The sequence below is a fragment of the Canis lupus genome, chromosome 4 (assembly GCF_048164855.1).
Source record: "Canis lupus baileyi chromosome 4, mCanLup2.hap1, whole genome shotgun sequence".
NCBI lineage: Eukaryota > Metazoa > Chordata > Mammalia > Carnivora > Canidae > Canis > Canis lupus.
Genome location: NC_132841.1, coordinates 61,831,587 through 61,846,332, shown reverse-complemented (window position 1 = coordinate 61,846,332; position 14,746 = coordinate 61,831,587). Strand labels below are relative to the sequence as shown.

The following is a 14,746-nucleotide window of genomic DNA, read 5'->3' as shown; positions in this document are numbered from 1 at the left end:
AATGATGCATGGAAGTGAGAAGCTCAACAGCAGAATTTGGAATGACTGCTGCCTGGCAACTGTGTACACTAGGACCCTGGCCAGGAAGATATTGGGGTTTCATAGCTCTCAAGCTACAAAGGCATCTGCAGTTGGCTCCAGGAAGAGGCTCTGAAATAGAAGCTTCCAACTATGTATTCATAGGGGACTTGATTTCTAAATGAGGAACAGACAACCTGCTGAGAAATACCTGTGTGTCTCAAATTGCAAAGCTGGAACAAAAGGGGTTTAGTGATGCAGAGCAAGAAATCCTCAGGAACAGACTAAGGTTTAAAGGGATCATCCTTATGTATTTATTTTCAGAACAATAGGGGATTTTTAAAAAGATTATTACAAAGAAGAGCTAATTCTTCCTTTCTGGTTGTGCAGGGTTTAAAGTCCAACAATTCACTCCTGTTTCTCTGCCTGAGCTGAATTCAACAGATAAGAAGAAAGTCTTAATGATTAATAAGCCCTCTGGAGCAAGAAAGGGAGTTTATTTTCATTTTACAGATGAAGAAACCGAGGCCCTGAGGGATCAAAACACCTATTTGAGGTCATATAGTTCTTTCATGCAGAGTGAAAATGAATTCCTGGGTCTCTGATTTCTTTCTTTTTTTTTTTTTTTTAAGATTTTATTTATTTATTTATGAGACACACACACACATACACACACACAGATAGAGACACAGGCAGAGGGAGAAGCAGGTTCCATGCAGGGAGCCTAATGTGGGACTTGACCCCAGGACTCCAGGATCACTCCCCAGGCCAAAGGCAGGCGCCAAACCGCTGAGCCACCCAGGGATCCTGGGTCTCTGATTTCTGCTGTACTTTTTTTTCTCTAAAGCACCCTGCTTCTCCAGAACCCTCAGCTTAGGTAGACCACACTGGTCCTGCCTCTGACTTACTGCATGATGCAGGCATGCTGAAGGATCTTTCTGTGGCTTTTTTTTTTTTTGTCCTCTGTAAAATGGTTCGAATACCCATCTATCCTTCCTCATAAGGATGGTAAAACTCAACTGGCATCACAGACATGAAATTGTGATTCAGTAGATATGGCAGACACTTATTCCTTTCTATAAAATCTATTCCCTTCTTCCTTCTTAACCTGATTTTATTCCAGCAGCCATAGACCCAGTCACAGAGAATAAATCATGCTTAAACCATGGGAGCCAATGGTGGTCCCATCCCCTTTGCAAGTGATTACCCTAGAGATTGTCACGTGACCCAGAACTGGTCAGGAAGATAGAGAGGAAAGCCTGGAGAGGGGTGTGGAAGATTTTAAGAAAGTTCTGCTCTACCTGTTAAAAGGCACAAGTGGTAATGTGAAGGAAAGTTTAAGTGTCTGCAAAGGATGCTCTCAGGTGAGATGGAGGACATCATGAGTGGAACAAAGCAGATATCAGTTACAAGCTCATTCACTTTTTCAGGAAATATTTACAGTGTGTTCACCATGTGTTAGGTACTGGGAAATACAGCAGAGAACAAGCAGACCCAATTCCCTGGTCCCGTAAAGATGACACTCTAGTGAGGGGAGACAAGATAAATAAGCACAAAATGTAGTATATTGGGGAGAAGTGTAGAAGAAACAGGGGAAGGCAGGGCTGGGAACATGAGTGATTGGGGGCCGAAGTTTTAGACAGGGCTGTGAAGGATGCTTTCACGGAGAGGGTAGTTTTGTATAAAAGCCTGAAGGAAATGAGGATGGGAGCCACGATGGAATTTGCAATTTAGAATCATCTTGTCAGAGGGCACAGCCAGGTGGTTGATGTGACTGGAGTAGAGTAAGCAACATGGGGAAGGATAGAAAGTGTGAGCAGTAGTATCGATTGCAGGTCATCTGGAAGCTTGAAGCCACTATGGGTCTTTGTTTCTTACTGTGAGTCACAGTGGAATCCATTGGAAGATTTTGAACAGGGAGATGACAAGATCTGACCTTCATTTTAGCAGGATCATTCTGGTAGCTTTGTGCAAATAGACTGAAGAGGTACAAGGGCAGAAATAAACCACTTGGGAAGATATTTATAATACAAGTAAGAGCCACTGGTGGTTTTGGCCAGAGTGGTAGTGGAAATGTAAGAGGTGGTCCAGATTCTGGATGTATTTTGAAGGTGGAGTTGAAGGGACTTGTTAAAGATCAGAGTAGGGTTTGAGGGAATTGAGGACAACTGAGGTTTGGGGTTTTAGCACCTGGGATGGTGGAGTTGTCATTTACTCATTGGGAAGACTGGGAAATGTATGCTTTGGGAGCAATGTCAAAAACTTGCTTTTTGGGCAGCATGGGTGGCTCAGCAGTTTAGCATCACCTTCAGCCCAGGGTGTGATCCTGGAGACCCAGGATCAAGTCCCATGTCAGGCTCCCTGCATGGAGCCTGCTTCTCCCTCTGCCTGTGTCTCTGCCTCTCTTTCTCTCTGTGTCTCTCATGAATAAATAAAATCTTTTAAAAAAATACTTGCCTTTCATCTTGTCTGAGATGCTGAAAATTAGTCATCAAAAAGGATATTTCATGTAGGCAGTTGGATAACAAGTTGAACAAATTAGGCATTAATCAAATGGAAGAAACACCAAAAATGTGTCTTAGGGAAGCATCTGGCTCATTGTGTAAGAAGCAGGGTGATTTCTTCAGGCCTGTTTCCTCATCATTGAAATGGAAGTAACAGCCAGTGTTGTGTAGGTTTAACAAGAAGATAAAAGTACCTAGTACTGTGCTTTAAGCAACAAAAAACAAGTAATATTCTTTCATTCATTCTCCTACCTGACTGTAATCTTCAAGAAATTAAGCCTCTTGACCTATTAGCTAATTTTCCTTGGTCTAAGAATCAAAGAATACCTGAGTATTTGTGATGGGCTCAGTGACTTAAAATTCCTGAAAGCCATTGTATGGGCCTGGGGTAAAGATCTAATTTCTATTTTATTATTTTTTTAAGATTTTATGTATTCATGAGGGATAAGAGAGAGAGAGAAGCAGAGACACAGGCAGAGGGAGAAGCAGGCTCCATGCAGGGAGCCTGACGAGGGACTCGATCCCGAGACCCCAGGATCATGCCCTGGGCTGAAAGCAGGCACTAAACCACTGAGCCACCCAGGGATCCCCTAATTTCTATTTTATAGAAGATGAAACAGATTTAGAAATAAGTTAATTTTTCCAAAGTCACACAGCCAGTGCCACCTTTGAAGATTGGTTTTTCCATTATTTTGCACCTAATAATTGCATATTTAAGGACATTCTCAACTATCTTTATTATTTACTAACATCAATTCCAAAACGTGACCATTTTCTCTCCATGTTAACAAGTCATTTTTGGGAAGAATTTCTCAAAATGTTTTTAGAGGACACAGATCTAGAAGGGGAATTCTTACCTATGCTAGCAACCAATTCAACAAATAGGGATGTTTCGTAATGAATGATGGTAACCCCCTGGGTTTACACCTTTGGAATATATCCACATGACACATTCCCTACTGATTAATTGACATCTCCAGTCTTTAGTTTATCTAAAGTGAGAGTAATACAGTTTTTAGCAAATTGCATATTGATCAGAGAGATATTACCGAACTATGATTTGATCTTTTGGTGTTAGGAGCCCAGTTCCAGGACAAATTTAATGTAAGAACAATGTTATCACAATGCTTGGATTTCAGTTTAATCCTGAGTCAGTTCTGAGGTCCAGAGGGCTCGTGGAGCTGATGGTTCGCTAGATTAGAAAGTAGTTTTTGAAACATGAGAGCTAAATTGTGATTATGAAGGTGACAGTTGTGATCAAGTCCATATATGGACCTATTCATGTAGGCTAAATTATAAAGCAGGTGAAGAATGCGGTGTTTTCCCTTTCCTTCCACCCCTGCCCCCCTCTCTCTGAATCTTCCACAAATCTACTTTAAAAAGTGACCTTTACTTTATGAGTGTTTAAAACTCCAACCCATTATTAGTAAAATTAAAAGAACTAAGCAATCTGGAAGAAAAGTACAACAAAGGATAGTTAGAGTTCTCAATGGACTATTCATACAAGTCCACCATAAACAGCAAAATCCCAAAAGGTGAATAGGTACAAAGGACATGAGCCAACAATTCATAGAAATAATACATTCCTAATAAGCACACAAAACATCCACAGACTCACTAGTAACCAACCACAGAGACTTCAGCTGAAAAAAACAATATCACTTTTCACCAGTCAAATTAGACAAGGTTTTAAAATAGTATTCAATGTCTTTGTAGGATGAAGTTGGGATTCCATTCAGTGTTTGTGGCAGTATAAGTGGCAAAAAGACTTTCCGGGAAGTGATCTGGCAACGTGCAACAGCAGCACAAACCATGTGTGTATGCTCAGATCCTATAATTTATTTGTGTGTGTGTTTTTAAGTTTTTGTATGAATTCCAGTTAGTTAACACACAGTGTAATATTAGTTTCAGGTGTGCAGTATAGTGATTCAGCACTTCTATCCATCACCTGGTGCTCATCACAGTAAGTGCCCTCCTTAATTCCCATCACCTATTTTCCCCATCCCCCCACCCACTCTTCTCTGGTAACCATCAGTTTGTTCTATATAGTTAGGAGTCTGTTTCTCGATTTCTCTCTCTCTCTCTCTCTCTCTTGTTTTCCCTTTGCTCATTTGTTTTTTTTCTTAAATTCCTCATGTAAGTAAAACCATACAGTATTTGTCTCCCTCTTATTCTTAATTATTATACTTATTTCCCTTTAGCTCCATCCATGTCATTGCAAGTGGCAAGATTTCACTCTTCTTTGTGGCAGGGTAATATTTCATTATATATATATAACATATAATATATATATAATGCAATCTCTATCAAAATATCAACAGCATTATATATATACTATGTATGTAGTAGTATATATTTATATATATATATAGTATCTTTACCCATTCATCAGTCAATGGACATTTGGGCTATTTCTATGGTTTGATTACTATAGATAATGCTACTATAAACATCAAGGTGCATGTATCCCTTTGAATTAGTATTATTGTATTCTCTAAGTAAATACTTAGTGGGGCAGTTGCTGGATCATACAGTAGTTCTATTTTTAACTTTTTGAGGAAACTCTATACTGTTTTCTGCAGTGGCTGCACCAGTTTGCATTACCACCAAGAGTGCAAGAGGGTTCCCCCTTCTCCACATCCTCACCAACACTTGTTTCTTGTGTTGATTTTAGCCAATCTGACAGTGTGAGGTGAACTCTAATTGTAGTTTTGATTTGCATTCGCCTGATGATGAATGATGTTGAGTAGCTTTTCATGTGTCTGTTAGCCATCTGTATGTCTTCTTTGGAAAAATGTCTATTCATGTCTTCTGCCCATTTTTTAATTGGATTATTCTTTTTTAGGGGGGTATTGAGATTTATAAGTTCTTTACATATTTTGGATATTAACCCTTTATCAGACATGTCATTTGCAAAAATCTTCTCCCATTCTGTAGGTTGCCTTTTAGTTTTGTGGATTGTTTCCTTTGCTGTGCAGGAGCTTTTTCTTTTGATGTAGTCTCAATAGTTTATTTTTGCTTTTGTTTTCCTTGTCTCAGGAGACATTGTCTAGAAAGTAGTTACTATGGCTAATGTCAAAGAGATTACTGCCTATGTTCTCCTCTAGATTCTGATGGTATCCTGTCTCACATTTAGGTCTTTCATCCATTTTGAGTTTATTTTTGTGTATGGTGTAAGGAAATGGCCAGTTTCATTCTTCTGCATGTGGCTGTCCAGTTTCCCCAACACCATTTGTTGAAGAGACTCACTTTTTCTCATTGTATATTCTTTTCTGCTTTGTTGTAGATTAAACTGATCATATAGTTGTGGGTTCATTTCCAGCTTTTCTATTCTGTTCCAATGATCTATGTGTCTGTTTTGTGTCAGTACTATACTATTTTGATCACTACAGCTTTGTAATTTAAGTCCAGAATTGTTATGCCTCTAGCTTTGTTCTTTTTTTTCCAAGGTTGCTTTGGCTATTGGGGATCTTTTGTGGTTCCATATGAATTTTAGGATTGTTTGTTCTAGATCTGTGAAAAATGCTGTTGATATTTTGATAGAGATTGCATTACAAGTGTAGGTTGCTTTGGATAGTATAGACATTTTAACATTATTTGTTCTTTCAACCCATGAGCATGGAATGTCTTTACATTTCTTTGTGTCATCTTCAATTTCATCAGTGTTTTATAGTTCTCAAGGTACAGGTATTTCATCGCTTTGGTTAGGTTATTTCCTAGGTATCTTGTTTTTGGTGCAATTGTAAATGAGAGTGATTTCTTAATTTCACTTTCTGCTACTTCATTATTGGTGTTTAGAAATGCAATACATTCTCTATATTGACTTTGTATCCTGCAACTTTACTGAATTTTTTGATTGTCTCTACAAATACATTAAGACTTAAGGAAAAAGATATTCATTAAGGTTATTTATAAAGCAAAGTTTAAAAAACTAATATCCATGAGTAAATGTTTAAATTATGTTTAGCCATATGGTATACTCCATGTCATCATGGGATGCCTTAGAGACTTATAATAATGCAGAAAAGATGATAGAGTAAAGGCAAGAAATAGGACTTCTACAAGATTGTCTTACTTATATGAGCAATATATGCATAGAGGGCAGCCTGGGTGGCTCAGGGGTTTAGCGCCGCCTTCAGCCCAGGGCCTGATCCTAGAGATCTGGGATCAAGTCCCACGTCGGGCTCCCTGTGTGGAGCCTGCTTCTCCCTCTGCCTGTCCCTCTCTCTCTCTCTCTCTCTGTGTGTCTCTCATGAATAAATAAATAAAATCTTTTAAAAAAAAGAAAGAAAAAGAAAAATATATGCATAAAAATACATTTCATCATATTTCCTTTTACTGTTTATAGTTGCTGATATTTAGCTGTTATACCAGGCAATTGCTCAAGTGTCCCCCTGTGCCAGACCCTGCACTGAGCATTTTCAGATATTCTCTTTTAAACAGTAACCAGAAGATGAGATTTTTTATCTTTTTTCCCTAACCCTTACCACTAATACTTTTATTTTTTTAGCACAGACTGTTACAAGTGGGAAGACTAGTTCCCATACTTAAAAAGGTTTATTGAAGCATATTTTATATGTCATAGAATTTATCTATTTCAAGTGTGCAATTCAGTGATTTCTAGTGACTTTACTGAGTGATGCAATCATCACCATAATTCAGTTTTAGTAACATTTTTATTCCCACAATATGATTCTTCATGACCATTTATTGTTAATCCTCAGTCCCCCTTCCAGCCTCAGGCAACTGCAAATCTACTTCCTGTCTCTATAAACTTGCCTTTCCTGGACATTTAATGTGAATGGAATCACATAACATCTAGTCCTTCGGCCTTTTGTATCTGACTTATTTCACTTAGCAAAACATTCTGGAGTTTTGTGCATGCCATAGCACATGTTGATAGTTTATTGATGAATAAATCTTCAATTGTTTGAATACAGCCCTGTTAACCCTGGTTATCCATTCACCAGATAGTGGGCATTTCTTTTGTTTCCCAGTTTGGGGATATTATGAATATACCCATTTTTCAGGCTCAGTAACACCCTGGATTGCACAGCTACTCAATGTCAGAGCCAGAGTTTGGATTTAAGCTTATCCAACTCCAAAGACCAACCACTCTATTTACTGCTAGACATTAGAATAAGGTGATTAATTCTTTCCCTTCATATTTTTTGTCTCTATACAGTCTAAAATGCATATTTTGTAACTTAAAACTTTGAAAGAAGTTTTTAAATATCTTTAAACCGCAAGCAAAATAATGGTGATATGTTATCTGTTCCAGAAGCAGATATATTTTATAGACAAAACGTTAGCTTTATTCCTTCAGTAAAACTGTCCAATTTCAGTCCTCAACAAAGGATCAACCAAAGATGGGACCATGGCAGCAGGCTATCCAGAAGTACTTTGAAAGTTTATCTCCAGCCCTAATGAAAGGCTCCTGTATTCTGTGTGCTCACCCCTGCTGTGGACTTGCTGCAGGACCTCCAGCCAGGATCATCAGGTACCCGGTGCTTTTGTTTCAGGTGATCACTGAAGATGGGGCCAAACCCAACTGAGTGACAGTAGTAAAAATGTCTCTCAATGAAAATATTTTATAGCCAATTGGTTCTTTCTGACGTTAGACAGTAGCTGAATAAATCCTGATATTTTAACTGTCCTTTTGTCTTTCAATGCTTTGGCATGTTTTACAAACTATTGGCATTTTCCTGTATGTCTTTTCTATCACAAAGATACACAGTTTAATTACATTTGAAAATACATGAAAGGGTTCTTGACATCACTAATCAGCTGGGGAATGCAAATCAAAAACACAAGGAGACGTCACCTCACACCTGTCACAGTAGCTATCATCCAAAAAAGACAAGAAATGAGTGTTGGAAGGATGTGGAAAAAAGGGAGCCCTGGCACACCGGTGGCAGGAGTGTAAATTGGTGCAGCCACTATGGAAAACAGTATGGAAGCTCCTCAAAATATTAAAATAGAACTACCATATGATCCAGCGATCCCATTTCTGGGTGATAAAGATCACTATCTTGAAGAGATATCAGCACTCCCATGTTCAATGCAACATTATTCACAACAGCTAAGATAATGAAAATAATCTGTGTCCATAACAGATAAATGGATAAAGATGTCTTAGTTGCACATAAGCACACAGTGGGTTATTATCTAACCATGAGAAAGAAGGAAATTCTGCCATTTGTGACAGCTTGGATGAACCTTTCATTAGTTTAAGTGAAGTAAGAGAAAGAGAAATACTGTATGATATCACTTATATGTGGAAGCTAAAAAGGCCAAACTCAGAAAAACAGAGTGAAGTTGTGGTTACCAAGGGCTAGGCAGGTGATGGACACAGGGAGATATTGGTCAAAGGGTACAAACTTACAGTTATACAATTAATAAATTCTGGTGATCTAATGTCCAACATGGTGATTTTAGCTAATAATACTGTATCATATACTTGAATGTTGCTAAGAGAGGATCTTAAGTGTTCTATCCACAATAAAATGTAATTGTGAGACAAGATGAAAGTGTTAGCTAATGCCATGGTGGTAATCATTTTGTAGTATATTAACATATCAAATAAACATGTTGGATACCTTAAACTCCCACAACCCTACATGTCAATTGTAATCTCAATAACATTGAGGCAGAGGAAGAAAATACAGGTCGTTGGGATATGGTAGCCAGCCCCTAGGATGGGGCCCCCATCTCCAGACATTCACACTCTTGAAGAGTCCCCCACCACTTTATAGCAGAATGGGTCTTGTGTGAACAACAGAATGTGCAAAAGTGGTGTATAACTGCAGAGACTAGGTTGTAAGACTGTGCGTGCAGACTGTGCCTTAGCCTCTTCCTTCTTCTCTCATCACTGGTTCTGAGGAAAGTCATGTCACAATCAGTTTTATGGAGAAGCTTGTGTAGTGAAAAGCTGAAGCCTCCTGTCAAAAGCCATAGGGATGAGACTTGGAAGAGATCTCCCCCCAGTCCCAATCCAGTTTTCAGAGATTGCAGACCTAGCTGCCACCTTCACCACAACCTCCCTAGATGGAGATTTTGAGTTAGAGCCAATCAACCAGCTCAGCGATTCCAGATTCCTGGCCCTCAGAAATTGCAAAAAAAAAAAAAAAAAAAAAAAAAAAAAAAAAAAAAATTATCAATGTTTGTAGTTTCTGGAGCTAAGTTTTGGGGAAATTTATTTTTTATCAACACATAACTAAAACTTAGGGGAAATCAACCTATTATTTCACAATTTATAAATTACTGCTAACATTTTGGTATGTAATCTTTGTCTCTCTTTTTCTGTACTTAACAAATAGGTATGAAATGTGAATATAGAAGCTGCTGTGGAAAACAGTATGGCATTTACTCAAAAAATCAAATAGAAGTACCATATGATTCAACAATTCCTCTTGTTGTAAAAAAGATTTTATTTATTTATTCATGAGAGACAGAGAGAGAGAGAGGCAGAGGGAGAAGGAGGCTCCCTGCAAGGAGCCCCATGTGGGATGCGATCCCGGATCCTGGGATCAGGCCCTGAGCTGAAGGCAGACACTCAACCGCTGAGCCACCCATGTGTCCCTACCCAAAAGAATTAAAAGCAGGGATTCAAATGGATATCTGTAGACCCATGTTCATAAGCAGCATTATTCACAATAGCTAAGAAGTAGAAATAACCCAAGTGTTTATTGATGGAAGGGTGGATCAACAAAATGTGGAGTATACATACAATGGAAAATTACTCAGACTTAAAAAGGAATGAGATTCTGATCTATATCTGTGCTATAACACAAATGAAACTTGTTGACATTATGCTAAAGGAAATAATTCAAATGCAAAAAAACCCAAATATTGTATGATTCCACTTATACAAGGTGTCTAGAATAGTCAAACTCATAGGGACAGAAAGTGGAATAATGAGGAAGGAGGTAAAGGGGAGTTATTGTTTAAGTGGGTATAGAGTTTGGGATGAGGAAAATTTTCTGAGGATGGATAATTATGATGGTTGCACAAAAATGTGAATTTATTCAATGTCACTGAATTATAGACTTAAAATGGCTAAAATGATACATTTTATGATATGTATATTTTACCACAATAAAAGTGTATTAATACAAATTAATATCAATTTGTAACCTATCTTAATGGAGGCTCTTAAAAAATTTAAAAATAGAACCGTCCTATGATCCAGCAATCATACATCTAGGTATTTACCCAAAGAATGCAAAAATACTAATTCAAAAGGATATATGCACCCTGATGTTTACTGCAGCATTATCTACTATAGCTACAATAGCCAAACTACGGAAACAGCCCAAGCGACCATCAACTGATGAATGGATAAAGATGTGATATATGTGTATATATTACAGTGGAATATCAGCCATAAAAAAGAATGAAATCTTGCCATTTGCAATGACATGGATGGAACTAGAGGCTATTATGCTAAGTGAAATAAGTCAGTCAGAAGAAGACAAATATCAAATGATTTCAACTCATATGTGGAATTTAAGAAATAAAACAAATGAGCAAAGGGAAAGAGAGAAAAAAGGCAAAACAAGAAACTGATTCTTTTTTTTTTTTTTTTTTGTTAGATTTCATTTATCCATGAGAGACACAGAGAAGCAGAATCCCCGCAGGGAGCTGGATGTTGGCCTCAATCCTGGAACCCAGGGATCACACCCTGAGCCAAAGGCAGACACTCAACTGCTGAGCCAACCGGGTGTCCCAAGAAACAGATTCTTAACTATAGAGAACAAATAGGTGGTTACCAGAGGGGAGGTGGGTGGGGGTGGGTGAAATAGGTGATGGGGATTAAGGAGGGCACTTGTTGTGATGAGCATCAGACGATGAATGAAAATGTTAAATCACTATATTGTACACCTGAAACTAATACAGCCCTGTATGTTAACTAGCTGAAATTAAAATAAAAACTTAAAAAATCATAACTAACCTTTCTACTCAGTATCATGAACATCCTTCTATGTCAAGTAGAATACATTATTCTTAATGCCTGAATAGTAGTGCATTTGATGGACAGTTTCTGACCTGGGCTTGAGGAAGTCACAGAACTTTGAGTTACGACCCACTGACTTCTCCAGCTAGGTCTCTTATTTGCTTATCCCTATCTCCTTTTCTATATTTGTCTCTCAGGTTTTTTACTGCAGAATTCAAGAGTCTTCCTCTGTAAAAGGTCAGAGATTCCTCAATAAACAAACAAGTAGAGGATGGGAGGACACATTTAACATCCTCTTTCTCACAGATTTGTTCTTTCTTGCCTTACTTCCTGCATCCCTAGTCTATCAAGTATTGTGAGACAGAAGCCCATAAATAATGAAAAGGCATTAAATAAATCTATTTGTTGTATGGTTGTTTCTTTAGTCTTCCTTTATTACAGGTCTGTTGCTCAACTTTATCCATGTTAGCAACTTTCGCTTATTGATTATTTTATCCCCTTCTCTGGCTAAATGAAAAGCTTTCATTTATTTCTCCCTAATTAGCTTGGGCTTTTCTTGCCAATAAAGTGCCACTTGCTGCTGTTTAGAATCTTACCACACTTGTAAGGCTCATTCTGAGCACATTCCTTCTGTGCTGATGTGCAATTATGGGTCAGAAGGAAGAAATGCTAATGCAGTCCTGAGAGACCTGCTCTTGGTTCTAGTTGTTACCTCCATGACAGAGGCACCTTGGCAGGATGACCGTCTGGGAACTCTGCTGAGAGGCTGGATAGGAATAGATTTGAGGGACTGTACTTTGAAAGCTGCTTGTATGAGCAAAGAGACTTCAAAGAGATTTTTCTGAAATTTCACTTTTGGGTTTGTGAATGTAGTGTACAGGTGAAGTTGACCATTTGTTTGAGGCTGCGCCTCACAGGAGGGATATATCCTCATAGGGTCATCACAGGGCAAGGGAGTATTTCTTTCCATCATATCTCATTTTGCAGGTTCAGAAATCTGATTTTATCAGAGGTTTGTAACATGATTTGTTCATCTTCCAAATTTTAAGAGCCTGATTTGTGGGAAAAAAGAGGGGAAAAGAGAGGAAGAAAGAAAGAAGAAAGAGAAAGAAAGAAAGAAAGAAAGAAAGAAAGAAAGAAAGAAAGAAAGAAAGAAAGAAAGAAAGAAAGAAAGAAAGAAAGAAAGAAAGAAAGAAAGAAAGAAAGAAAGAAAGAAAGAAAGAAAGAAAGAAAGAAAGAAAAAGGAAAGGAAAGGAAAAGGAAAAGTTAACATGAGAATTTCCACTCAATAGCACTTATCAGGTAGGCCAGGTCAATACTTTTCCTTCTCAATAGGGAATTCTTTTTTCCCTTCTTGAGTTCAGATTTTGGGTTCTGAAGTCAGACCACCAAACGTACAATAGTTTGTGATGTTGGGCAAGCTACCTGAACCTCAATTTCCTCCCTCATAATATGGAAGAAGCGACTATATCGTAAGGTCGTGAGGAATAGATATAAAACAGTACATAAAACACGTAGCTCAGTTATTAGTAATGTTCATAGTAAGTTCCTCATCCCTTTTTCCTTCTCCAAGATGGCATTAAGGAATTTATAATCAAGTCATAAATACCCAGGGCACCCACTCAACAAGCTGCACACTGTTGCCTGCACAGTTCAGCAGATGTGTGGGACTTGTACCATGGCAGGCACAGAGGAGGATACACGGTGATTCTGTATACTTCCTGCCCTCCAAAGACATGTGTGCATACACACAAGCCCACAAAATCTGTGTTCAAGTGGCTTAAAGTCTCACCAAAGTGTGAGTCCTGGACCTCTGACAGCCTCATGGGAAATGACTGCACTTTCCCTGACCCGTGGCAGGCACTGTAGGTAGGTGGAAAAAAATCTCTTGCATATATGTGCAAGGCCTTATTTATTCATACATAAATGCAAAGTTTTAAGGAAAACTTTATAGCGTATAGTTTAAGGAAAAAAGAATAAAACTCAAATAGAAGCTTCTTCATTGTACTTTTGATCTTTGTAAAGAAAACAGATAAGAAAAAATAAAGAAGACAGATGATGAGTAAAGCTATCATGCGGGGATAGGAAGTTTATTGATAAAAACAAATAGCCACCTCAGTGGCTCAGTGGTTAAGCATCTGCCTTCGGCTCAGGGCATGATCCTGGACACCCGGGATCGAGTCCCACGTCAGTCTCCCTGCATGGAGACTGCTAATCCCTCTGCCTGTGTCTCTGCCTCTCTTTCTGTGTCTCTCATGAATAAATAAATAAAATATTAAAAAAAACAAAAACAAATGATGGGGTGGTCTCTTCCTTTTTGAGGTATGCGTAGTGGGAACCCCGGCCCTCAGCATATGAATCGTAAGGGGTATATCATGATTATAAACAAGGGGTTTTGCTTTATGGAATCTTTTTTTTAATGTTTTTATTTACTTGTTTTAGTAATCTCTACACCAATGTGGGGCTCGAACTCACGACCCCAAGATCGAGTTTCATGCTCCCCCAACTGAGCCAGCCAGGCGCCCCACTTTATGGAATGTTAAAGTAGCTGAGCTCTCAATCAGCCAACTGCCTCCCAGTCTCAGCATCAGCTATGCTGCTGCCTGAATGACTTTACGATTCTGTGTTCTTGTTAGCTTAGTTATGGTATCTCTTGCTGACTGATCTGTGTTCTGGGGATGGGGTTTCCATTTGTCCTGGGGCCTGTACCCTTATATGAGTGGCCAAGGAGGCAAACTGTACTGTCTGCCAAGGTATTTTGATTGCGTGATTTGATGTCCTTAGATGTAAATTCATTGCTCTTAAGCAGTACTAATGCTCACTAAGTGCTACACCGTATCACCACTTTACTTTTTGCCCTATCTCCTGAAGGTGTTTGAGTTTTTCATCCTAGCCTTAGAGTAATCAAAGCCTTTACAATCTTGCTGAATCCTACCTCTCTAGCCCCATCACTGAAGAAATTCCTACCCTAGTAACAGCTTGATAGCTGATATTCCCTAAAGGATAGCCCAAGGTCTCTGTGACTTTGCCAGGTCTTTCCCTCTCGGGTAGAATGCCCCTCCTGCCCTTATTTTCAACCTAGCCAATCTCGACTGCTCCTTCAGATCTCCATTTGGACATTGCCTCTGTGAGGCTTTGGTCCCTGAGTCTACCCTGCCCCCTCGCTAAAATTTGTCAAACCTCCCTCCAAAGCACTTGTTGTCTGTACTCCAAGCACAGTGTGGTTATTGGAAAGCAAATATGCCACAACCATTTCAGAAGTTCCTTA

At 38.7% G+C, this 14,746-nt stretch overlaps 1 protein-coding gene and 1 long non-coding RNA gene across 12 annotated transcripts in view; one reads left to right on the top strand and one right to left on the bottom strand.

Annotated features, from left to right (window-relative positions):
• The window catches only part of HSPB3 (heat shock protein family B (small) member 3), a 135,793-nt gene that overhangs the window by 30,686 nt on the left and 90,361 nt on the right, over window positions 1-14,746 (top strand). For 8 of the 11 annotated variants that reach the window (XR_012030122.1, XR_012030126.1, XR_012030125.1 and 5 more), the window contains exons 1-5: window positions 63-307; window positions 409-574; window positions 4,239-4,336; window positions 4,428-4,485; window positions 7,868-8,022. The gene's annotated coding sequence lies outside the window, so the exon portion shown is untranslated. Of the gene's footprint in view, window positions 1-62; window positions 308-408; window positions 575-4,238; window positions 4,337-4,427; window positions 4,486-7,867; window positions 8,023-11,116; window positions 12,543-14,746 lie in introns of those variants that run through there. The other 3 variants (XR_012030127.1, XR_012030120.1, XR_012030123.1) reach the window with 3 other exon arrangements.
• Window positions 1-14,746, bottom strand: part of LOC140632525 (uncharacterized) — a 62,813-nt gene that overhangs the window by 4,692 nt on the left and 43,375 nt on the right. The gene's annotated exons all lie outside the window — the stretch shown is intronic.